At 42.8% G+C, this 26,009-nt stretch overlaps 1 long non-coding RNA gene across 12 annotated transcripts in view; it reads right to left on the bottom strand.

Annotated features, from left to right (window-relative positions):
• Window positions 1–26,009, bottom strand: part of LOC106014718 (uncharacterized) — a 127,299-nt gene that overhangs the window by 9,785 nt on the left and 91,505 nt on the right. For 10 of the 12 annotated variants that reach the window (XR_011804446.1, XR_011804450.1, XR_011804455.1 and 7 more), the window contains 7 exons: window positions 17,257–17,446; window positions 15,912–15,974; window positions 13,807–15,634; window positions 9,334–9,424; window positions 8,763–8,974; window positions 7,149–7,194; window positions 6,368–6,475 (listed from right to left, as the gene is read on the bottom strand). This is a non-coding gene — a long non-coding RNA (uncharacterized lncRNA). The remainder of the gene's footprint in view (window positions 1–6,367; window positions 6,476–7,148; window positions 7,195–8,762; window positions 8,975–9,333; window positions 9,425–13,806; window positions 15,635–15,911; window positions 15,975–17,256; window positions 17,447–26,009) is intronic. The other 2 variants (XR_011804449.1, XR_011804451.1) reach the window with 2 other exon arrangements.

Here is a 26,009-nt window from a genome sequence, read left to right as displayed (position 1 = left end):
GTGACTGGAAAGACAGAGACACCTCTAAAGGAGATTTCAGAACATAGGCAAAGGGAGATGGAAAGAGAGACCTGGCCTACCATTCTGCTCTCGTTAATACCCTCCCACCTTCATTTAGTGTAAATCTGATGCCCCATCACTTGCTTCCCTCAATATTTGTGTGCATGTGCATGTGTATATATGTATAAAATATTGTAGCAGAAATGCAATAATGGAAAGCACGAGGATCCTAACAATAGCACACATTTAGGAGGCAGCAGCAAATGGTGGATGGAACAAGAGAGAAATCATCAGCTGATCAGCTCCTTCAAAAGCTGGGGGTGGTGACAACAAATGCCTGAGAGGGGGAGAGGGACAGGGAGGGAGGAAGATTGGCACAATGCAATGATTGTGATGGCTCACGGAGAAGTCACCACCTTGTAGACATCTGGTTTTGGACTGCAGCACTGGCTTTTGGCCCTACATCTCTGTTAATCAACATTTGATGAAATAAATGATGAATTTTTTATGATTTTTCCCCCTCCAAATTCAACAGTTACTGTGAAACACAGGGGCACAAAAAAAAAGAAAAAAAAAAGGACAGAAACAGGTATTTATACTAGGAGCAGTCCCTGTACCTCCTGCAGCACAAGTCACTCCTGGGGGAGGGGGAAGCTGAAGGGCCGGGAAGAACATCCCGCGGGGGTGGCCGCAGGAGTGCTGTGCATCACCACGCTGCGACCCAGCACCTGCTGGGCTCAGGCCCTCCCATCCCGCTGAGCTCCAGCACGTTCGGCAGAACCTTGATGAATTATAAAAACAGCTCCAGAGGATTTGGTAAATCTCCACAGCTCCACCTGGAAGCCTGGACGGTAGCACAGGAGGTGTCTACATGATTTCAAAGGACCGCAGGGAGGATAATTTTGCTGATGTTAGGCGTGCCCTTGCTGATTCAGAGAGATGCTTAGACATTACCAGGGCAAGGGCCCATAGATCGAGAGATAGCATTTAAAGTGTGCCTTCTGGTCTGTGCTGGGAGGAGAGAACCAAAGGGTCAGGATTTGGGTGGATCACACCCGAATCACCCCAGCAGCTTCGTGACAGCAAGTAGGAGAGGGGACCAAATGGACCAAACAGCATTTGCCTTCTTCTAAATGGCTTTTCTGCACTTCTTTTGGTCTCCCTCCAACCGTTGAGCAAGCCATTGTTTGTCTGCAGTAGTAGGCTAAATAAAAATCAGGCCTCTTGAGGCTTATTTTTATGGACTGCACAGCTTTTATTTAACGAGTACTCTGCCACTAAGGCTAGCAAGAAAAAGATGGTCTCTTCCGTGGGAGCCTCAGCACTGGCACACTAACACACCACGAATGCCAGGTTGCAAAGTGCCTATTTGATATCCAGTCAACATATGGGAAAGTTCATGGGATGTAGTCCATAGACATATTTTCTTTAGTTTCTTTGCCACAAAGAAGTTTGGAGGATGAATGCTTCAGAAGGCAAAGATGTTGCTTGGACTACTCTGTCATCATTAACCTTTGTAAGGGCACCGGGCCTTCACCCAAGACTAAATTTAAATGTTGTTACTCTTCGCAGTAAACAGAATGACAAATAAGGGGAAACAGCTTCATTGTTAGTATTTTTTCCTATCATAAAACAGACCAAATGTGTCAATCTAGTTTGCCTGTCCTCCTGTTGCTGCATTTGTGGAAGACATTCCCCACTTTGATGACAGCTGAATTTGGCCTTGATCCAGGAAATGCAAAAGAAAGGAAAATAACGAGTGATCTACCCCACTATTTGTTGTAGCAGCTCTGGGTCACTCCACAGGTCACATATTTGCTTTACTGGGTTATCAGGGAACACGTGTGCATCACACACACACACACAGAGCAGCTTCTTGTCTCTTTTGGTCTGGCTTTTGGGCTAAGTGGCAAGAATATGCCAATATTTCTCCTTTTTCATAGCAGAGCACAGGCAGACAGCTTTGCCCTGGCACCTACCAGCCTTAGTTTGAAGCCCCGTCCTGCCTTCCTGCCACACGGAGGGTCCCACCGGAGTCCCATTGACCTGACATGCTGCTTCGTCCTCCGCTCCAACCCCTTCACGTCTCCAGCAATGCAAAGGGGCAACTGGCCACCAGTCCCCACACTGGCTTTATGGAAATCAAAGACAAATCTCCCATTTCTGGCAGGAGTAGCTGCCCTAAATCTCTGTCACTAGTGCAGCTCTTTAAGAGCACAGTAATTCTCCACCAAATTGAATCTTCTCTGACAATTGGCAGCACATCAGAGATAATTCACAGACATATTTTTTTCCCCTTTCCTAACAGGAAATAGGGCTCGTGCTACATTTACAGTGACCTGGAGCTCTGGGGGCAGACTAATACCTCACCTAAACAAACAGACAGTATTTCTTCCCTGATAAAGGCAGATGGGCTGAAAGGGAAAGCCGCCTTGACTGTGGCCCTGCTGGCTCCCTGCAGCAGCGCCGGAGGTGTCAACAAGGCGCAAACCCGCAAACACCAACACGAGCATCCCTGACACAGCCTGGAACCCGAACAGCAGTTCAGAAGGTTGAGATATTTGTTTTTGTTTTCATGAAACAACTATTTTATCATCTCCTGCGGACCTCAGCAGGGTTCAGATTTTGGGTTTCACCACCCAACCCCATGGTTGTACTCAGCCCCCTGCTTCTGCTGAACCTCTTCTTGGAGCCTGCAGTGTTTTCCCAGGAGGTTCCCGCTCACCTCTGTGGGGACAGGGAGATCATTCCAGGCTTTATTTGCGGCGGATGAAAAAAGCAAACTCCAAACTGTGTGAAATGACTCTGGGGGACAATAACTTGCAACAGATGTCATGATTGTTTAATGTCCGATTGACAAAAGAGCCTTCAGAAATAATAAACACCAACATGTCATTGCTTGTAAAACAAATAACATTCAGATACTATTTTACTTGGATTTCCCCCCAATATAATACCATATCTTTTGCCCAGAAGTGATGCCCATTTAGCCCTTGTAAAGGCAAAGAAACAAACTAATCCTGATGGGGAAATCTACTGATTGCAAAACTCCACACCATACATGCATCGCCCTAAATACATACATGAAAAGCAGAAGTGAAAAATCCAGTTTCACTCCCATGGGGTCTGAACACTGAAGGCACCAAACAATCTGCACGTTTCATAACAATCTGCACGTTTTATCTGCTTGTCTGTCCCAGCAGCAGGATTCACCTCTCTGCCATGCCAGCAGGCAATGCACCACCAGAAACCTGGCTTGGCTCAGCAGCACCCACTTTCCTGATACAAAGGGGCTTTGCACCAGGCCCTCAGCTTCAGTGCACAAAGTTTAGGTCTGAAGACAACATGTCTCTCAACCTCAGACATTTTCAGCTTTGCTAAATACAAGAAGTACAAAAAAATGTAAAGTAAATACAAAGGAACCAAAAGCTCTGCAGCGTCTCCCCTGCAAGTCTTTGTCCCTATTGTAATGAGGGAGTCAGGCAAGAGCCAAAAATACAGAAAAAGTACACGTTGGGCTCCTGAAATTCAGAAACAGCCTGGCTTTAGAGAAAACAAAACAAAATAAAAGAGTACAGTGACACGAGGGGAGAAATCCGAAGTGGGATAAATGTCTTCAGCAGAAGATATTCTCCGAGGGAGAAGCAGAGACACAGCAACAGGCAAGGGGATGATACTGCTGGAATGACTTGCTCTAAGCTGTTGTTTTGGCTTTGTCAACACAACCACAAGTCTGCTCATGTTAGGAACAGACCTCTCTCTCTCTGGTTATTTCCAGGAATCAGCCATCACCAGTTGACAATTAGAACAGCCTAAGCACTGTGGCCGGCCAGTCTCAGTAGGTCTGAGGTTCTTGGTTCATTTTCTTTGCAAGAGAAACAGCTGTTGACCTTAAGTTTTTTGGTGTCACTCATTGTCATGGCATTGAATGGAGGTATTTTAGTATGACCATATCTGTTTACACTAACAGTTACGAAATATCCCCTACGTATTTCACTGCTAGGTGGAAAAGCAGTGTGCCAGCCAGTTGTCACTCCTGCTCATGTGGCTGCTCTGCAATCATCCCCCTCGATACTTCTGCTAGTCCAGGGCTGAATTTGAGAACACAACTGGATTTTAACCCCCTCAATCTGCTTTGGGGGCCCCAAAACCTCCTGCTGAAGCTCAGAGTGAAACCCTATGCCAGCCTCAAATGAGTGAGAATATTCTTTGACTGAATCCTGTGGTTTCAACTGGTTTTGCAATTAAGTTTGTGTCCTAGTTTCATTCTGAATTTCAGCTGATGCCATCCTCAGCTCAGATAAATCAGAGCCTTAAAATGAAACTCAAGCTCATACCAACCTCTTCTCTGAACTAACTGTTGCCCTATTCTATTTCTCCCCCTCTGTTATTCTTTTCTGCACCTCATTTCCAGTCAGACCAAACCCTCTTCTAAGTCACTGCTGTTTGCCTTCATAGCACCAGTGAAAGAAGCCTCCTGGGCATGGAGGCAGCTGCTAGCCTTCCCCTCCAAACGCCTGCTATCAGAAGCCTTGCTTCCAGCCCTCCTACATTTCAGCGAGTAACAAGGCAAAGAGCTCTGCTCTCCAGGGATGAGCATGCTCCAGTGGGCTCTGTGCAGTGCCTGAACACCAGGCTCAGTATCCCCATCAAAACCCAATGTGCATGCACAAAGTCTGACAGCTATGCATTAGGAGGCTTAGGTGATGATGTCGGTTTTTCAGCCCGAGAAGCCCTTTCTTGCTTTGTCAGTAGTCCAAAGCATGGAAAAGCAGTAAAGATAAGAAAGCATTAAAATGAAAGAGAGCAGTCAAGAGGGTGCTCAAGGGCTTCGCATCTTTCCAGGACTCTGAAGCCAAGAAGCTAAACTTTGGCCTAAGGCTGCAAAACAGGGGTCACAGAGAGGAGGCTGCACACTTGTGCCGAAGTTATGCAGATGCAGTTATGTACTTTTGTTTTTGCAGTTAAACGTGTAGCCTCCATCTGTGTAAACAAGGAGCAGAGCAAGTTAACATTGCAGGGAAAATACAGTAGAGAGAAAGAGAGTTGGGCAGGTTTTGGCTACAGAGCAAAGAAACTTGATGGGATTAGGGACCCAACTCAGATGTGACCTCATTTTCCAAACCAGCTGAAGAAAAAGAAAAGAATGTGCAGCAAAAAGAGGAAAGGGGAAAGACCCATAGAGGACTGTACCATCTAGGCCAGCAACGTGACCTGTGAGAACTCAATTTGATTTTAATGCAGTGGGAAGTGTGCCCGGGACACTAAATTATGCTCTGTGTCGTATGAAACGTTACACAGAGCTCCCGTCAGGCAGGGTCCTGAGTCGACACAGCTGGAAGGAAAACTCTGCAGGAGTCCCACGCCACTCAGTAAGTAAATAAATAAACTTCAGCGCCATTCACGTATTTATAGGTTTTTTGTTATTATTGTTTAGGCACATTAAAAAACCAACATCAGCCAATAAAGTCCTCTGCTACACTTCCTTCATGTAACTAGAACACTTTAAGTATTTTGGGGTTGGAGCAGATAACCTCCAACCTACACCATTCTGTGATTACCTCTCTAGAAATACAAACATTTCTCATCTGCCTTCTCCTCTCCTGCCTTGCTTTCCCCTACCTAATACTGCCCATCACTTCCTTTCTTCTCCCATAACTTTTACAGAGACTTTCTCTGGCAGTTTCACATGCATCTTATCTGCTAGATAAACACTGAGCTTGTTCATTTTGCATATCTGCTTAAAGCATGCCATGGCTCAATAAAAACTTTCACTTAAATCTCATTATAATCACAACTGCTTGTCCAGTTAATGCGATTTTTGAAGAAATGATAAAAAAATCAGATCACAGAATCCTGGGAAATCTGAGAGTGTCTCAATATCTGCCTTAACTGCAGGACAGGGATGCTGCACCCTAGTCTTGAGTCTTTCTTAGCTGAGAGTGTGGGGTCACAGGTGGCTTTTATTTTTTTAAAGCTATCAGGCAATAATAGATGGACAAAGCTTTCCCTGTGACTCCCTCCCTCCTTCATACACATGCACATACACCACCCAAATCAAATCCAAACCGGATAGTGTGGGCAGAACAATGGGAAACAGATAGCATCTGTTCTTTTTTTTTTTTTTTTTTTTTAAGGCATACACAAACCAGTTAAATAACTGTCTCCTTTTCCCTTCATTCCCCACCTTTTTTGGTATCTCAACCGAAATTCCAAATGCAAAGCAGACCTTTGGGATGGGGTGCCAGGACAGGAGAGGAAGGAAGAGGGGAGGAAGGCAAGACCTGTCCTCCCAGCCGCCGCTTGTGTCACTTCATGTGCTAGAACAACACCAGTTTGGGCATTTTTCTAAAACCAGGTCTCCTACCTTTTCACATGTGTAGTTTGATGAGAAGAACTGGGCAGTGACTTCTCTGTAGAGGCCTTGGCTCCCTCCCATCAAGCAAGAACGTCTGATGCCATCGATGGACTGGGTCTGTGTTTAAGGGAAATTCTTTTTCAGTTCTTACAGCGTTTAATATTTCTCTGCCTCAAAATTGTGGCAACAAGTCACAGACATGACTTATGTGACCTGTCTCATACAGACAGCAATGTAAGAGGTGTAAATAATATACCATTGTTTTATTTCTGTTGGCATATGATTAACAGCAATCAAGAATCCTCTCTCATATCCCAGTACAGTATCTGCCTGTAGGAAACACGTAAGCTGTAAAAGTAATTGAAAAAATATGCTCGTGCATTGCATACTAACAGGATTTAAGCCATCTTTAGGTCTACAATTTTACTGTTATCTTTTTTTTTTTTTTCTGTGTCCAAAAAAACAAAAATAAAAGCATTTGCAGTGAAAAATCAAAAGTCTCTTTCAAAAAACTGGAAGTCAAAATGCGATAGCATTTCACACCCCACAAATACATGCAGTTTGTGCTGCCAGCATGAGTCTGTAAGGAACCAACCATGTGCTCTGTGCTGTTTATACCTCTGAGCTGTGTAAGCTCCTCAAAACGGGAGGGCACGTGTCACTTACACTGACATGCAAATCATTCCTGCTTTGTCTGCCAGGAAATTTGTGTAAACCAATGCTGAGTTCAGGTTCGCTCTATTGACATTTTTGCCAATGAGTAAATTGAAAGGTTACATTGTTGACATACCAGATGTTATGCAAACTGCTTTTCAAACCATGGTTTCCATACATCTCTGCAAATAAATAAATGAGACACTTACAAATGGTGTGTGAATCAATATATGGTAAATCACCCATTTATATACACACAGCAAAAACTACTGTGTGTAAACCCCATATTTCACACAATGTCAAAACCTCCTTTTTCACCCAGTACTTTTCATTTTCCTGCAAATAGCTGTCATCTATGTAAATGTTTTCCCTCAGGACCAACTGTTCTTCATAGTAAGAACATTACATGGAAACCTGGGTGCCCAGATTAGCACATGGTGTTATCAATGGGAGTTAAGCACCCAAGTGGGAGTTAGGCTACCAAGCATCTTCGTGGATGTGGATTTGTGTGTCTACAAGAGCAGCTCTGAATGTGCTAACTTGAGGCACACTCAGGTTTTTAACATGGATTGGCTCCAGTTTTGATTTGGCCTCAGGGTATTTTGACCCCATCCTTCAGCACTTTTTTGCCCTTTGACTCATCTCTAATAACAAAAATAAGCAAAACACTACTTGTCCAATGAGACAGGTATTTGGGACTGGTTCTCCTTTCATGGTGATGCAAATCAGGACTGACTTTGTAATTCGAGCCTCAGTGAAGCACATGTGGCCAGGATGGAAGCACAAGAGTAAACCTGATTTTAAATTGGCATTGCACTTCCTTGGTCTCAGAAGTAACACAAAGTGGGGCTGACCCCAACTTAGCTTACAGATACCTTCAGGTACCTCAGGCAGCATTACTGCAGGCAGAGAAAATGGTGCTTGGTCCTTGTTCATCAAGGTCTCCCCCTGTGATCTCTACTTCTTTAGGAGCGCCCTCCAGTGCCAGTGATTTCTTGTCACATTCCCAACGTATGAGTTTATTCTGGTGTAAATCAGGGCAAACCAGACTCCTTTCCTAAATTTCTAGTTGCAAAGAAATGAGATTTCTTGGAGTGACAGTGATGCCTTCTGCCAGTTGTCTCCTAATCAAAGAATTGTCATAACAAATCAGCTTTTCTTTAGTACCTTATATACACTCAACATACAGATGCAGAATGGTTTCAATACACTCCAGAAGGCTCCTCCAAGCTGGAAGAAGCCTTGATCAATTCATGCCCTTCTCAACCAGCTGAGACACAGGACTGTGTCTTTCCCACTTTATAATTCTTTGCTGAGTGCTCATACTGAAATTGTTTCATAACCACATGAATTTGGAGTTTTCATTTCACCCTTGGAAGAAATGTAGAGTCTGGCACAGTGACAAGTATAACAGTGTGTAAAAGCACAATTAACTTATGCTCCCACCCCATTTTTTTACATTTCTAAGGAAGCTCTGAGATTTCAGAGTGATTGTTTTCACTTCAGAGCCAGCAGCACGTGGTCCCTTCACTTCATCAGCCGTGCCGCACAGAGCCGGCGTGCCAGGGCACTGGTGTGAGCTCGTCCTAAAGGCACAGGAGAGAGGTCGCAGCCTCAGCACCCTGCGCCGTGCCCCGGCAATGGGCTACCTAACTGAGAAAAGCAGGAATTAAAGAGGTGCAATGGAGCTACATACGACACTAACACAGTTAGGCACTGTAACCCCTTTAGAGCTGTTAAAACTGGGTACCTGTATAGTGCTGAACATCAAGGAAAGCACAGCTGAGCCTCACAGTTCAGGTCATGATGTGAGTTTGCTCCTGGAACTGCAGCTGGGTCTGCTGGGTCCACATACCCTCAGGTAGCGCAAGCTAGAAAACGTGCTCCAAAATATTTATTTCACTGGGAAATACCAACTTTGAAACTCTTCACAGAAACACATTAGGCTGGTGCTTTTTCCAACTGAAAAAAAAAAAAAAAAGAGAGAGAGAGAAAATAATTATCTCAAAACTGCAGAAACATTTTAAAGTTTTTTTTTCTTAGTACAATCAACTTTTCATTTCAAAATGTGAATTTGTTTATACATAAACAAGTAGTACCCTAGAGAATAAAGATCAAACACAATTTTTCAGTATGATTAGGTTAGAGTGTGCCAAAAGATGCTGAAGTTATCGGTTTGCCAAGTACTCTGAGATTCTGAATTCTCAATTCATCTTGGTAAAAGAAAGATGGTAAAAAAAAAAAAAAAAAAAAAAAGCAGTTGCAAACACTCTATACCATTATCCCAATAGTGTAGTGCAAATTCTTATGAACTTTCATACCTGCCTGCTTTCCAAATGCAGCTTAGGTGAGCAGAGTTAAATGTAACTTCTCAGAATGTGACCCCTTTTGTCTGTCCAATTTGTTGTGTGGCTGAAAGAGCAAGTGAGATTCATAGTTCCTGAATTAAAAAGAAAATGTTTTACTAGTTTAAGGGTGTCGAATTTGCAAGGCTGAGGTTCTTTGTGCTGAACCTGGACGCTTCATCAAACCATAGCTATGAACTTGGCTCCCTGGTGACTTTGGTTTATTGCCACTTGCTTCCCTGAAATATGAGTGACACCACGGAGAACATCTCGCCTGCATTTCACCTGGCTCCTGATGACAGCAGGCCCTCATGAGTTTTTGTTGATCTTCCAATATATTTAAGCAATGGTCTATTTTCCCCTTTTTAATCCATTTATTGACCCTTTCTTGGCATCTATATGTAAATACCTCACTAACAACTGATGCTAGTGTAGGCCAGGGTTGGTTTCAGATGTAATTACCCCAGGCCCTAATAGTCTCAACTCAAAACACAACTCTAGAGTTCATCTGTCTTAAATTCCCTTAAAGTTTGTTTTATATATCCATCAAGCTTGCCACTTCTAAGGGAAAATAGTTTAAAACCAGTATCAAGCAGGCTGTCACTTCAGAACCACCATCAGTGATCATGGATGGCATGAGGCACCAGGCAGGTCTCATATTTCCAGCAGCTTTCAATAACACTGCACATGCTTTTCCCTTACCACCAATACCATCAAGATATTCTGCCAGACATAATCATCTGTATCTAGGCTGGCAATTCATAAGCTATCCTAAGCACATGGTTTTGAAGAGCCTAGCTGTTAAAAGAGGAACAGCCTGCTGCAGCAATGGATAAAATTGCATCTAAAAGCAGAACAAAACAATGCCACACCAAGCCTTTGCTAGTTCTTCTCCACGAGCCTATGCTCAGCTTTGTGCAGGGTTTTAAAACTATTTAAATAAACAGATAAATAAGTAAAAGTATTCTGCCACTCCTAACTGTTGCAAACGTTGCAGATTAAAAGCAATGCACGCTGATAGCCACAAGAAAGGCAAAGGAGACTGGGTAGGTTTTATATTGCGAGATTTTAGTCTGTGGATTCTGATTAAAAAAAAAAAAATAAAATAAAAAGATTGTTCATTTTTAATGGAGTTCTAATGAAACACCCTCAAGCTCTGCAGTGGTTTGCATCTATGGTTAGCAGGCCAAATACAGCACGTTTGTTTCGCAAGTAGCATTAGAGATAAGAGAGGGCAAGACCATGCTCTGGTTTTACAAGGCTGTGAGAGGCACTTAGGGGCCATACAGTCCCCTGCTTGGCTGCCTAAGGCCTGCTCTGGTCATTAAGTAATGTGGAAGGCTTATAATAACAGCTGGTGACCAATATATTCCCTTTGTACAAATGTTTTACATTTGTCACCATAACCACGGCAGAGAGACAGCTCTGCTCTCCTAAAGGCTCAGCCTTAACCAGAATTCTTTTATTTACTCACAACTGCACCATTACAAGGCATCATCTGTCAGATACTGCTATACCATGATGAGAGCTTAGAATCTATGCTAAGGATAAAAAAAGATCAGTCACAACACAGCCTTTGGGACACCACCCTTTGGGATACCACAGTAAGATAAAAAGATAAAAAGTAGGAAAAAGGGGTAGGAAAGGTCTTACAGAAGCTCTTTCCTTAAACTACTTGGAATCATACTTTCAAAGGAAACATATTCTCAATCTGTGAAAGGAAAATAACCCCACAGTTCTGTGTGCAGTGGAAAAATAACAATAAAAAAAAGAGGTATCGGGCCTTGAGATGCACCATAGATTTCACTGAATCACAGGAAGGGTCCTCTGGAAGTCATTTGATCCTACTTCCCTGCTTGAGCAGGGACTCCTGAAGCACCTAGACTATGTCCAGGTGGCTTTTGAAGATCTCCACAACCTCCGCCACTGCTGTTACCTACACAGTAAGGAAGCGCTTCCTGATGTTCAGAGGGAACCTCTGCTGTTCCAGTTTGTGCGCATTGCTTCTTGTCCTAGCACTGGGCACCACTGAAAAGAGCCTAGCTCCATCTTCTTAGCATCCTCCTTTCAGGTATTTATATGAATTGATAAGATCCTCTCTGCTCCTCCTGTTCTCCAGGTTCAACAGCAGCAGCTCTCAGCCTCTCCTCACAGGAGATGTGCTCCAGTCCCTCGATCACATCAGTGGTCCTCTATTGAACTTTTTCCAGTATGACCATGTTCACTTTTAATTCATTCTTCTTTTCTCTCATGCAAAATTCACAGCTGAGCTCTGCCAGGCATTAACTTTCTGCTTTCCAGATACACAGGTCCCTTTTTTTCCAAACTTTGTGTTTTCAATGTACAGCATATGAATTGCACATGAGAATCACTTGCACCAAACATGTCTCACATGATCATTGTTGATTCAATCCCACTGACATCTTACTTAAAAAAAAAAAAAAAAAAAAAAAAAGGTTTGAACGATGTTCCAGCACATCTGTGGATGATCCTAGGCAAACAGCAGATTATTTCACTGAATCACTTCTCCAAAAAATTTTGTAACTTACACACTTAGTTTTGTGAACTAAAATGTGATAGTGACTTTACCTTAAGTTTATGGAAAAACACCAGCAGCCTCCTTGTTCTAAAGGAATATTAATTGCTCATCTTCAGTACTCTGGGGTCATTAACTCTTTTTTAAAGGCCTGTTTCGAAGTAAAGATTCATGTATTAACCTCGCTTCCATCACTTTAACTACCTTTTCCATTTGAGACGAGGATCAACAGATAGCTACACTTACTGCAAGGAGGAGGGAGGGTGTATTATTTCTTCATTTGGGAATGGATGCACAGACACTTTTTTTGATTGCATGCAGACAAACGTACTTTACTGCAGAAAGGCCGTGTAACCCCACAACTCAGCAATGCTGACTGCAACAAAACACTCCAGTGAGCCAAGAGTTTCACACAGAAATATGAAGTACATGAAGCATGTCATGCAAACTCCTTTCTTAATTATCTTCTTGTCTCCTTGGACTGTCTTGCCTTTCTGGCTGTGACGTGTACAGCTTTACATTATATACCCTTAGAAAGTCAGAGAGTCCAAGAAGATGAAAAGTTTTTTCCCTGTTTGTACAGGTCATGCAAGGACCAAAAGCATTAGTGCCACTGCCTTGAATCAAGTCAAATACTGTTGTTGGTAGTGTCCGCAGAGCTTACACAGTGAGGGAGAAGAGACAGGATTGATGTCTAGAGCTGACGAAATGTTATAGCAAAGATTTTGCCAAAATCCCACTTCTGATCAATGAAAATATTCCCCAATCCTGTGCTACTTTCTGCAAAATCTAGTGGTTTAAAATAACAATCTCAAACAGTAAATACAGTTTTAAAACATTTAAATGTTTAGTTTTCATTATTTTCAGAAAGAAATACCTGTGCTTTTTCATTAATTATTATAAAGCAACTTCAGATTTTGCAGGGTTCTTACTTAAAATTTAAAGAAAAATTAAATTAAGGCAAACAATTAAATGAACAAAAATGAAGTGAAACTTTTCATTTAAACCAAGAAGGAAAGTTGACAGCTTTTCAGTTCACACTCTGCTTGAAGATGGATTGTTGGATTGTTGGATTGTTTTGAATACACTCAAACATTCTTTACAAATATTTTTGCTGCATGTTTTCAGAATTGTCAAAAAACAAAAATAGTCCATTATTCACATAGCTTTGCCAGTAAGCTCCATGATTACAAAGGACACAACTCATGTGGCCTCCAACAGCTGTATTCCATCTAATTCTCCTAGTTCAGCTTTGGTTTCCTATTGGCTTGGCAACCCTGAAGGTCTAGAATATGTTGTGGATAACGTTAGGCACGAGAACATAGGTAGAATTTAGGCTGCCTGAAAACAGCCTTGAATTCATGGAAATTTTCCATTTCCTGCTGCTCTTCCAGGAACAGTGCCACTCTACTCTTCTCCTTCCTCCCATTCATCCAGGACTTTGTTCATACGGCACAGTTAGGCTCTGCAAATGGCACTGAAATGCATATATGTATCACAGTGGTGGCAAGGAATAAGGCAGGACAGGTATCAGATGAAGGGAAAGAGAAGTGCACCAAGGAAAAAGAAACTTGGAGTAATGAGTCAACTAAATTCTCAGAAAGAGAGTGATGAGATGCTGTGGTGACAAGAGGAGATATGATTCATAGGAAACACACATGAAATACGAACTTGGGACCCAATGTTCGCTGCCATGTCTGGGGATGGCTGAGAGCTCACAAGGGTATCACCAGGAGGAAACACTGCTAGATGTGTGTGGTCACCTCTTCCCTAGAATACACAGCTGTCATTCATCAGGGAACAGAATAGGAACTCAGTATGACTGTACAATACCTGTGCTTTCTCATAGACCTTTTATAAAGCTGCTTTTTTAAATGCAAGCTCAGCTGTGAAGCGTGCTTTTTTTGACTTACATTCAGTACCTATTACCATCACTTGTTCGGTCCCAAATTGTGGGCTTCTTTGGAGTAATGACTGTTGTAACACTGAATGTCAAATCACACTCTGCCCAAGGAGCCTAATACCTAAATGTAGGGCGAGAAAGAGGGAGAGAGAGAGACAAATAAACAAGAAATAAAGGAGATCTATGAGACAACCGTGGTATGCAGTAGTCTCAGCACATCATGTTCCCTGGCATTGCCAGCTCTTTTAGCAGACATTGTAGCAAAGGAAAACTTTTCTTTAGCTTCTAAAATAATCTATATTTTGAATGTTTTGTTATAAATCTGTTCTGATCATTCATGTGATCTCTGAGTTGAGAATATACATAGGCTATCTTAACATACTAATAACGCATTGGATATATATGTTTTAGCTGTGTTTCCCAAACAATTTTATAATGTACACGCACACATATTTAATTCTATGTTTTAAACGAGCAGGTATTCGTGCTGTGCCTTATCCTCATCATGAAAACACATTTCCTGGGTAGATGAGACATTTTTATAAATGGTTTTACTTCTGGTTATGGACATGATCTCATAACTGTTTCTGGCATGTAAGGTTACAGGGATCAGGTCTGCGCTATATCTACTGCAGTAGGAAGCAAAGATCTTTCTTACATGAAAATGCATTGATTCAAAAAATCAACAAAGAACTGTAAATTACAAGGTCAAAAAATGATTTCTAACGAGATCATCCAGCTCAGCTGAACTCCGTGGAAATACTCCAAATAACATCAGTAGAGGCAAGTCCTAAGTATAGACTGATGGTCTGGAAGACGGATGTGCTGGCGTATTTTATTTACACTGCAGAACTGTAATTTTTGAAGTTCTCTGAGGTATTCAGATGCAAGGTCCAGTTAAAGTGCAGGCTTTGTCTCTATCTATATTGCTACTAGACTCAATGTGACTTGGTCTGTGTTCCCATACACAGGAAGGACGGATAGACTGGCCACAGAGGAAGGGGCAAGTTGAATCCATTCCCCGCCGTTCTCTTCCAAGTAGGGAGTGGAATTACAGGGGAGGAAATGAGGCGAGCCTCAGCTCAGCTTGCTGGCAAGAGCATCTTAGGCTGTGTGGGGTAGGAGACGGGAAGGCGAAAAGGCCTCCTGAGGTTAAATAGCCACCAGCAAATTACTGGCCTCCCTCAAACTGGAGGAAGCAGGGAGGAGTGTGATTCCAAGGGGTACCGAAATTCCTGCTCAAATTAGCCAAAGGATGACGCAAGTTACATGCTACCTACTGCCCTGGGTGATGCCTGTGATCATAACCTAGTGCAGTGAGATACAAAGGCACCTGAAATTTTAAAACAAAGGTCTGCAGGCAGATATAGATCTGAAAACTCCATGTGGCACCTCTTCATGTTTAGGGGCTATTTTTAAAAAAGCCTAGGGCGGTGACTGCCAAGAATAATGGAGTTTCTCAAGCTCCAGCCCCTTTATGAGAGATTTTTGGTTTATTCTTCATAACCTGTAACTCAGGGCACAGAGCCATTTACTGCCAGGTTACTTGTTCAAATCAAGCTCAGAATAACAGTGAATAAAGGGTTTACCGTCTAACAACTACAGTTTGTTAGAAGCCTGTTGCATTGAATCAGACCCCTTTTGGGCAGACTTGAAAAACCTACATCTAGCTCCCTGTGCTAAGAGACCTAGCAGCACGACAACCTAAATGCAGTGCCAGCAGTGCTGTACCACCAGCGTTGCCCAAAGCAGGCTGGAAAAGGATTGTCTGACCGCTGCTTCCCTGAGGACCTCCAGGGAAATTACATGGATCTCATGAGCTTCTTAATCAGCAGAATCTGGGGGAAAAAAATAAATAAAAATAAAACAGTTGGTGGTCTCAGCTGTGTTTCTTGTAAGCAGTCACCCATGTTGCAAAAGCTTTCATTGTGAGGGGCACTAATCATTCCCCGTTGCTAGAGCTCTTAGCCAAGAAGTCAGGAATGAAATTACAATGGAGAGTAAAGGTCGGGCTGACAGAAGCACTGAAGTTTCCTTGCCCCAAATAAGGAGCTTGAATTTCCACCAGGACCAGTGGGAATGTTGGTTCCTGTGTAGGAATCAGGCTGGACTCACCTGACCCACACTGAATCACTGCAATGATGATCAAGTAAAATGCTGTTGTTGTTTCAGGTTTGTCTACAAAGAAGAAAGAAAGACACCTCCAGAAGTTAGATCAAAGCTTTTGTGGGACACTCACCTCCCCTGGAGGTGCTTGTCTCATTCATCAGTCAGAAAGATCTGCATGCCTTCCAATCTAAACCCTCACAGAAGCGGCCAAAGTGGGAAATCATGAATCCTGGCCTGTGTATCTCAGTCATTCAGTGTACCAGTCCTCATGGTACAATCTTCCTCACGTCACTAGGATTCCAGCATTTAGCATAAGCTGGTCGTCCTCATGCTCCCTGCAGGGAGGCATCTCTCCACTGCTCCAGGGGGACCCTTCACTTAGGTTTAAGGCTTCAAGCTTCTAACTCAGCTTGCTCTGCTCTCCTCTGCATGGTCTGCGCGGCATGAATGAGCCTCACAGCTGCTGCCAGGCCAGAGACGGCGATCTGTATGACTGTTATGTACACTGCAACACGACTGTTGGCTTTGCGTAGGCTGTGGTGCCCCCCTAGCACTGTTCGTTTCCAAGCCAGGTAATCCTAGTGTGTGAAACCGCTGCTAGTTCTTATTCCTAGTCGTTTCATATGCCTTTTCATAGAGCTTCAGCTGTAGCTTTCCTGTTCATTAAACACGTCTTTACCAGAGCCTGTAGCAGACCAAACCAAATGCAAGCCAAACCTTGATTTGTAAAACAAGCATTAGGGACCTATCAAGGCTAACAGTAGGTAGCAGGCTGAAAGATATACAACCCTGTCTGCCCTGAAATTCAGAGAAATAGCTACAGCAATATGAGAAAGGCAGTTCTGAAACTGCACATTTTGAAAGAGACTTGAAAGAAAGGCAGTCATTCTCAAACACAAACATTAGTTCTCTCATCAGAAAGCAGGTCGCTAACAGTGCTTCTCATGAACAATACATTCATGGTTATGCAAAACTTATAGGCAGTTTCTAATACAAGCTAAAATAAGTATTTTCATTACTAGCAAGTTCAATGCAATTATGTGTCTATGTCAGTAAAACTTAGAATGTTTTAAATTGCATTTCTAACCATATTTCTACTAATTGGCACACAGCTTCATTTTTAAAATCTTAAAACAAACAAACAAAAAAAAAACCATAAAGTACAGTTTCTCAGTGTTTAGACTGACACCCATGTCTGCCAGAATAGATCTTAGATATTAATCTCATTAGAGATACCCTCAAAACCTTAAATTTAAGGAGCTTCAGGTGTACCAGAAGCTTGCTTGCTCCCATGTGGGGAGTGAGCATGTAGGTTCTCACGGTATCAGAGTTGTTGTGGGGTGGTACGTACTTGAGGGGCAGACAGCAGTACTTAGTGTGATGGATCAACCCTTCTGGAGAGTGCTGCAGCCTTTCCCACCAGAGGCATAATCTTACGTCTTATTCTTTCCTGTTTCTTGCAGGACTCACATAAGTAGCTAATCTTCAGGTATACAGACTTACAAATGGGATATGCCGTGCTCAATGTCGGAGGACATATTCTGGAGGTTACAAAGAAACAGAAAATCAAATCAAATCAGATGTAAATAGTCTAATTATACCAAAACAAAGCTGGTAGTATGAGGTTTTATTGAAATCAAATTAATATTTCTAAGAAAATATCTGGTTTTAGTGGTAATTATTTTCTTACATGACACTTCAATGTTCAGGACTGTCAAATGTTTAAAAAAATCACCATTTTAAAACAAATGGTGGTGTTTCAATGGAAAACGTTGGCATTTTTTCACTTGAATGTCACTAATTCTTGTGGAATATTTCATTCTATAAAAGCTTTCAACGCATTACCCAATTCTACCTACTGCTCTCAAAAGAGGAGCAAAGGGGAAAGGGAAAATTCTTAGCAGAGCAAACATGGTTTAGGATGACAGGAGCTCCTTGGTGCCGAGTGGGAAGGTGAGTTTGTGTAGGCCCCGCTCTGAACTGAAAGGCAATGTCCAACCCATCTCTCTCTTAACTTTCGCTTGGAGCAAGTGTCAGATCCCAATGTAAACTTTCCCATCTGTGTTATTCTATTAACTGAAAGGGAAAGGGATTAGCATGTGTACTTGTCACATCTTTTGACCTGCTGCATACTGAGACTGAAGGTAATGTTAAGGCAAACAGCATTCTTCTCCCTCTGCCAGGATAAGCAGGGCATGGGGGCGGCGTTTTGTTAGAAGAAAAGAAAGCCAGACCACGTAAAACAAAGTATGCACTCAGTGCAAAAATAAATCTTGGAAGCTGCAGACTTCCAAAGGGTATACCTTAAACAGGGCAAGAGAAAGAAAAAGAGAGAAAACATTTGAGAGGAAAGTTCCCCTCCCTGCCAAGCGCCAGATGGAAGGCCTTCCCACGGAAATAGCTGCAGAAGACAGATCGCTGACAGAAACCACTGCCAAGCGAAGGAGGTCCCACTCGTCCTGCTGGTAAAAGCTTAGTGGACAAGAATATAATATTCTGCTTAAAACACTTGCTTCATAGAAGGGGGCTAGAATGCAGCACAGTGCTCTTCAGTGCGACAGAGCGCAGCTAGTATCCCCAAACAGGGCGTAAATTTGGGGAGGTTGAAGTGGCTTGGGGATCCATTCCTTCTTCTCTTATAGATTCCCCCCCCCCCCCCCCAATATAAGTTTATAGAGCATACGTGCACACACCCAGACATGTGTAGTGGCAGCAACCATCTGCTTTTCTTCTCCCTTCCCCTGCATTGTGTTTCTACAAGGCCTTTGCTGTGATTGGGACAAGATGAAGTGTCGGATGCTGATGCTGTTAGAGAATACATTTGGGTATAGAGGGTTTAATGAAGCTAGGCACCAAAAATCTTTTTCAAGCGTTTCAGTTAACTTGGCACTAAATTATTCATAGAAATAGAAATGGAGGGCTCTTCTCTCCTTCTGCTTGTCCTAGATGTTTCTGGTGTCTTTGTTAAATCCATAAGAGTGCATGGTCAGAGAAGAAAACAAACACAGTACCTCCAGGATGATCCAGCCAGCTCACCAATGGGAAAAAAAAAGCAATTAGCTGTATTGCTATCAGAGAGAGCCAAATGAATGGGACGGGATGTGCTGGGTACAGCGTGTGCAGGAAACAGACTCTTCCAAGAAGGCTGACCAGGTACACCCTGATGTTTCCAACATTTGAATGAGAGATGATTTACCGCAATTATGTCTGAGGTCTGAGCATCTGATGTCAACAGAGGAGATAGTAAATACAAAATACTGACCACAACTAGAACATAGTTCCACTGTTGGACCATTTACCCTCCTCAGAGTGCAAGATGGATATCAGCACATCAGATTTAGTCCAGAAGTGGACTATCAACATGGACTGAATACAGGAGGGAGGTGAATTTGTTCAGCCTTGAGAAGAGAGAGTTAAAGAAGGAGATCAAATTAGTGCCTTCTGCTAACCAATGGATAGGTATAATAGAGCTAAAGAATCAGATAAGAGCCTTCACACTTTACCAGGTTTACTATTTTCCCTTTACATGACTGGAAGACTCCAGCCTGACACTACAGGGCAACAGGATTGCAAATCCCCCATACAGCCCATTTCCCTCCTCATTTTCTCTCCTGCTCTCACACTCTGCTTACTGACTTTGTATTACAAGCGCCCACTGATGGGCCAAGCCGCAATGCACTGTGCAAGCACTGAATGCAACCCTGACACCAGCTCCAAGGTGCCTTTTAAGGCATCTGCCATCCCAGAGAGATCTATGCACTGGTATTTCCAACCAGATTGCTTGCCTTTTAGAGAGACCCTAAAATGACATTTCCCAAGGCAAATATATAGGGGTGGTGTACATATACCGACCAACAAAATATTTCCAAACATAGAGTCTTGACAATATCCGTGTAGAAGTCCCTAGACTTAGCTATTTCTGAACTTAGCTACTGGCCTATCTTATTACCCAAAGCCAGATGTGAAGCTGCCTGGGCCCTTGGTCTGATATCCTCACAGGCTGTCCTTTTTAATCAACTAATTATTATATGTTTTGGTTTTTTTTCTATAGATATGTGTAATTATCTATGTATAAGCACCCATACATACAAAAACACAGACCTACACACACACCTCTGCACAATGAATGCTACCAGATAAAGAGGAGACAAAAAAACACTCAGGGCACTGCACTACTTTACATCACAAATTTGTGGTCTCCTGAAATGGACTGACAGTATCTGCTTTCTCCAGGATTACACAGATTGTGTACCAAGCCGGTGGCTTTAAAAAGACTACCGGTTTGCTCAACAGAACTTACTAGTATTCCTTGGCAGCTTTCCACTCTAGTTCTGCACTGGCCAAATAATCTGCCTAATGCATTTTAAGCCTTAATTAGATTTTTCTTACTTTTATTTTTTCTGCTTAAAGAGAATATTAGTACAAGGACCAAGTATTTATAGCCCACTCGGTGGTGTTCTGACACCAAAATGCCAGTGTTTCCACCGCCTGGCACTGCCAAGGCCTAACGATGCACACATCTACAGGCACATACACCATATCCTTGAATGCTCTGAAATGCCAAAAGACAGAAACTTGATGATTTGCCCTTATTTTAGCAGTAGCAAAGTGAAAGGAAAACATGGTGTGGAGTGGAACATTTTAGTATTTTAAACATTTCTATTTACTTAAGTAATGTTGCAGTTTTTCCAATTAGGGTATTTTCATGCCCCTTTTTTTTTTCTTTTTTTTTTTTTTTTTCTCTCTCTCTGTTGGTCTTCTATTTAATTTAACCACAATATAAGTCTTAAAATTCTAAATTTGAACTTGCCTGATTTCCACCCTTTCTCACTAACAATTCCAATCTTTTGCTTTAATTTCTTAGCTGCTGGGTCCTAGAACCTATACAGAATGGTGAGATTTCTGGTAAGTATATCTGCAATTTTTCCTGTTTTAAAGCAGCTGAACAATGGGAGCACTGAAGCGTTGCTCACACCTATTCCAGAGTTACAGTGCATTTTTTACGTGGAGGCTTTTGAATCAAGTCTCTAACACAATAAGAAACGGTAAACGGCACTTGTAGGATCTCACAGGTAAGACACATAGGTGGGAAAAGTTCTGAAGCCATGACAGCAAAAAGTCACCACTGGCTTCAGTTTCACACTGAGTTTTCTGAAGAGTAGTATGCTCTTTAATTAGCTAAGTGACAGCAGTATAGGTCTTGTTTGCACTTGATTTTCACTAATTTCATTCCTCACTTGCCAGCCATTGGGGCACCTCCAAGCTCAGTGCAGATTCTGTCCTGTTGGCTCATCACATCCCCACTGCTATCAGTGTCACTCACAGAGCTAATATGAGTTGTGGTTCACATGCTGCAGCTCATTTTAAGTGAAAAGAAGGTGCACCAGTGTTAAATCATTTCAAATTTGTCCAGCTATCTGTCTGTGCTGCGTAGGTGTTGGTGTGAGCAAATGTATCAAGATCTAGTCCTCGCAAAATGAAGGTAAGTATTGCTCAGCTTCAGTATGAGTTTTAGATCGCAGTTTGTCAAATGTAGATGTGAACTAAACTCTATCAGTTTGCTTATCCCTTCATGCTAATAAAGTCCCACTAAACTAATACAAACTCCTCAGAGAAGTCTTTAAAATGAAGGAAAAAAAATCAAGCTAAATCAACTCTCAAATTCCCATGTAAACTGTGTTTAAGAGTGGAAAATTTATTTTACCTATTCTTTGGGTGGTACAAAAATCTAAAATTCCTATAGCCCTGCTTCCCTTAGCCAAGTCAAACAAGGATATTGTCCTTTTAATGTCTTAAAGGCTCTGTTTTCTTGTAATGCCAAATGCAATATTTTTTTGAAAACACTACACCAGAAGTTTCCCAGCTGAGAAAACAGGCTGGTGAAAAATGGTTTCAGAAAATGAAATAAACCATGCAAAAGCTGTTCAGGGTGTGTGTATGAAATGAACATCTGGATTTGGCTTGTTAAACTGCCTCCTTTTTTCTCTTTCCTCCCTCCTTTTTCTTTTTCTCACAGCTGTTCGAAAGAGTCCTAAGGGCAAAGAGACAGGTCAATGGACTGGGTTACACCTTTTTTTCTTTCTCTTTTTTTTTCAAACCTCTTTGCACCTACGCAAGGAATCCAGGCCACATGTGTGTTTAATAAGTAGGCACAAACACAAGAGAGAAAAAAAAAATCTCAATTCCTGTTGGTTCTTAGGAGAGACACTGAAGGAAAAATAAACTCCGGATTTCAAATTTTCTCTCTCTCTCAAAAAAAAAAGAAAAAAAAAAAAGAAACCTTATGGTTCCAATAAAACATTTCTTTAAAAACACAATGGATTTTTTTTTTTATAATGATGGTCTTTGCAGAGCATATCTTTTTCTCTGCTCCTTCAGACAGGAATAACAATGGGTTAATCTATAACCTGCTGGAGCACGAGGGAAGTATAAAATGCCAATGGCTTGGGTTCACTGAACTGAGTCTTCCGATACCACTAAATGGATATGTACACTTGTATGGAATGGGCTGGGTTCACATTTAATTTCGGGCTGCAACTTCCCCAGTTTGAATAGCCCAGAAATGAAACAGAGAACAAAAGGAAGCGAGAAATTATCTGGAGAAGATAATTTCAGAGAAACAGATGATTCATCTTTTTCTACGGACTACAGCCCCTGGCATTGCTGAAGCAATGGCCAGTAGCAGAGCATCTTCCAGCTACAGCAGGCTTCAGCAGAGCTATGGGAAGAGCTCTCACAGGGCTCTTCCAGGCAAGGCGCAAGGGGGTGTTAGGTCTGACACAAATCTTAGATCATATATCAAATCAACATATTATGCCTTTTGGCTAGCAACCAGGGCTGCTAAGATAGCCCTAGACCACTGGCTTTAGCTCAATTGAAAATATTCTGCTCCCTCTGAAATACAGCCACAGGCACTGTACCTTCATATACACACGTGGAGACTACCAGTGAACAAAGCCACCAACCCCAAGGAGACAGAGAACTGCCATAAGCAAAATCCCCTCATTATTTAAAACTCTATTTTCTGCTCAACTCGTAGCAACTGCTGTGCTCCTTGTGCACATCTACATTTGGTGCACAGATTTTAAGCTCAGACAGAAGTATTACACACCTGCTGATCCTCACAGCAGCAAACTTGAACCATGGCTGCTGGCTACACCTCATTTTACTCCTGCTCCTGAGTTCTGCTTGGGTTTAGTCACAATACTGCAGTCCAGTATATAAAAAAAAAAATCCCCCAGATACTTAGGTTTATTTGGGGAATCTTAATTTGGCTAGAAAATTGATGTTGAAAATCAAGAACCTAAGTAAAAACGTTTTGCAAAACACATGTATAAGTGCCAGGAAAGAAGCGCTAGTGCTTGACATTAAAACAACTCAGGCAACACGGTGATATTTTCTAAAAAAAACCTTTGCACAACAGCTTCCATGAGAAAGCCAGCCTCTGTCAGCAAGTGCTGCATGTACAGAGCAGATTAAACACACAGCGACAGTGCTGAGCTTTGGGAAGGTCTTTCTAGAGAGGAGAAGGCCATGCTGTTTGATGACCCTGGATTTGAACTAGGTGAACTCTATTAAAAATAAATAACGTAACAAACAAACAAAAAATCAAACACAGAAGTCCTAGTCTAATCCCACTGCTTGCTTGACTGTCCATCTCAGGTGTCCATGGGATCCATGGCGAGGAGGCCAACCTAAAATTCAAACAGAAACTTGCCTCTCATTAAGTTAGTCTAGTGATGGTTATAGGGAGTCACATTTGTTCTTCAAAGAACTACTTTGCTCCTATTTTCCAAGCACGTGTCTGCTTCAGGAGGGCTGAAAGACAGTGTTACCCCCAAATCCAGCTGAAGCAGCTGAAGGCAAAGCAAATTCCATTTCTCTTCTCTCTTTCCTTATTAAAAAAAAAAAAAAAAAAAAAAAAAGACCGTGAGAGGAGCATGGCAGTGAATATTATTTATGGAGCACCTAATAAAAATGCTTTGGGGAAATAATTACTGGAAACATCTGACTGTGTGACTGTAAATGCCTAGGCCCCAGTGCGCTGATTTAATGGACCGCTGCTTTACTCTGTTATGCCTCGTGCTACCGACATCAAGCCCCCTGCCCTCCTGTTAAACTGCCTGCATCGCTGCTAGACCAGGATTTGGTTCTGCGAGGTTTATGGCAGCTTTCCAGAGAGCCATAATGTCAGCAGGGTGACTCCCTGTTCACAATGAGGCCTCAGGCCAGCCCCACGAGGGTAAACGGGCTCAGTGGCTGGACAAGGCTTCGTGAGGGAATCGGAGTGGAAACCTGAAGGTTTTGTGGTTCTGGGATTGAGCAATGTTTAATATCCAGATGCCAGGTGCTTTTAGGTATTTCTGACTGACATTCATAGAATCATAGAATCATAGAATATCCTGAGTTGGAAGGGACCCTTAAGGATCATCAAGTCCAACTCTTGACACCGCACAGGTCTACCCAAGTTCAGACCATGTGACTAAGTGCACAGTCCAATCTCTTCTTAAATTCAGTCAGGCTCGGTGCAGTGACCACTTCCCTGGGGAGCCTGTTCCAGTGTGCAACCACTCTCTCTGTGAAGAACCCCTTCCTGATGTCCAGCCTAAACTTCCCCTGCCTCAGCTTAACTCCATTCCCGCGGGTCCTGTCGCTGGTGTTAATGGAGAAAAGGTCTCCTGCCTCTCGACACCCCCTTACGAGGAAGTTGTAGACTGCGATGAGGTCTCCCCTCAGCCTCCTCTTCTCCAGGCTGAACAGGCCCAGTGCCCTCAGCCGTTCCTCGTACGTCTTCCCCTCCAGGCCTTTCACCATCTTCGTAGCCCTCCTCTGGACACTCTCCAACAGTTTCATGTCCTTTTTATACTGTGGTGCCCAGAACTGCACACAGTACTCGAGGTGAGGCCGCACCAGCGCAGAGTAGAGCGGGACAATCACCTCCCTCGACCTACTAGCGATGCCGTGCTTGATGCACCCCAGGACACGGTTGGCCCTCCTGGCTGCCAGGGCACACTGCCGGCTCATATTCAACTTGTTGTCTACCACGACCCCCAGATCCCTCTCTTCTAGGCTGCTCTCCAGCATCTCATTGCCCAGTCTGTACGTGCAGCCAGGGTTTCCCCGTCCCAGGTGCAGGACCCGGCACTTGCTCTTATTGAACTTCATGCGGTTGGCGATCGCCCAGCTCTCCAACCTATCCAGATCCCTCTGCAAGGCCTTTCCACCCTCATTCGAGTCCACAACTCCTCCAAGTTTGGTGTCATCAGCAAACTTGCTCAAAATGCCTTCTATTCCTACATCCAGATCGTTTATAAAAATATTGAAAAGTACCGGCCCTAAAATGGAGCCTTGAGGGACCCCACTGGTGACCGCCCGCCAGCCTGACGCAGCCCCATTCACCATAACCCTTTGGGCCCTGCCCGTTAGCCAATTGCTCACCCACCGTATGATGTTTTTATTTAGCTGTATGCTGGACATTTTGTCCAGTAGGATCCTATGGGAAACTGTGTCAAAAGCCTTGCTGAAGTCCAAAAAAATCACATCAGCTGGTTTCCCTTGGTCCACCATACGGGTGATCTTATCATAAAAGGAAATCAGGTTAGTTAGGCAGGACCTACCCTTCACAAACCCATGCTGGCTGGGACCAATGACTGCTTTGTCCCCCAGGTGCGCCTCAATACGTTCGAGAACCATCTTCTCCATGATTTTACCAGGCACTGACGTGAGACTGACAGGCCTGTAATTGCTTGACATTGGTTGGATATGAACTCTTCCCTCTTTTTTCTATCCATTTATCATCCACAAACCACCAAACTGTTATTTTTATTGCTTTCTTTTATTTTCCTTCTTTTTTTTCTTTTTTTCTTTTTTTTTTTTATATCCTCTTATGACCTTCTGAACCCAGTGGCACAAACCCAGGCAGCCTCCCTGCACCAAGGGTACTTCTTACCCAGAAGACTTAACTAATGCTCATCAGCTTTTTTGTGAAGAGATGCAAAAATTTTAAAATTCACAAACACCTTGTAAGTGAGATGGAAAACACAAGGATTTGAAGTTCCTGCTTTCATTTGCAAAAACAGTCCTGAAGAAAGACCGGAGGGCTAT

Source organism: Anas platyrhynchos, chromosome 21 (assembly GCF_047663525.1).
Source record: "Anas platyrhynchos isolate ZD024472 breed Pekin duck chromosome 21, IASCAAS_PekinDuck_T2T, whole genome shotgun sequence".
Taxonomy (NCBI): Eukaryota; Metazoa; Chordata; class Aves; order Anseriformes; family Anatidae; genus Anas; species Anas platyrhynchos.
This window is presented reverse-complemented; position numbering and strand designations above follow the sequence as displayed.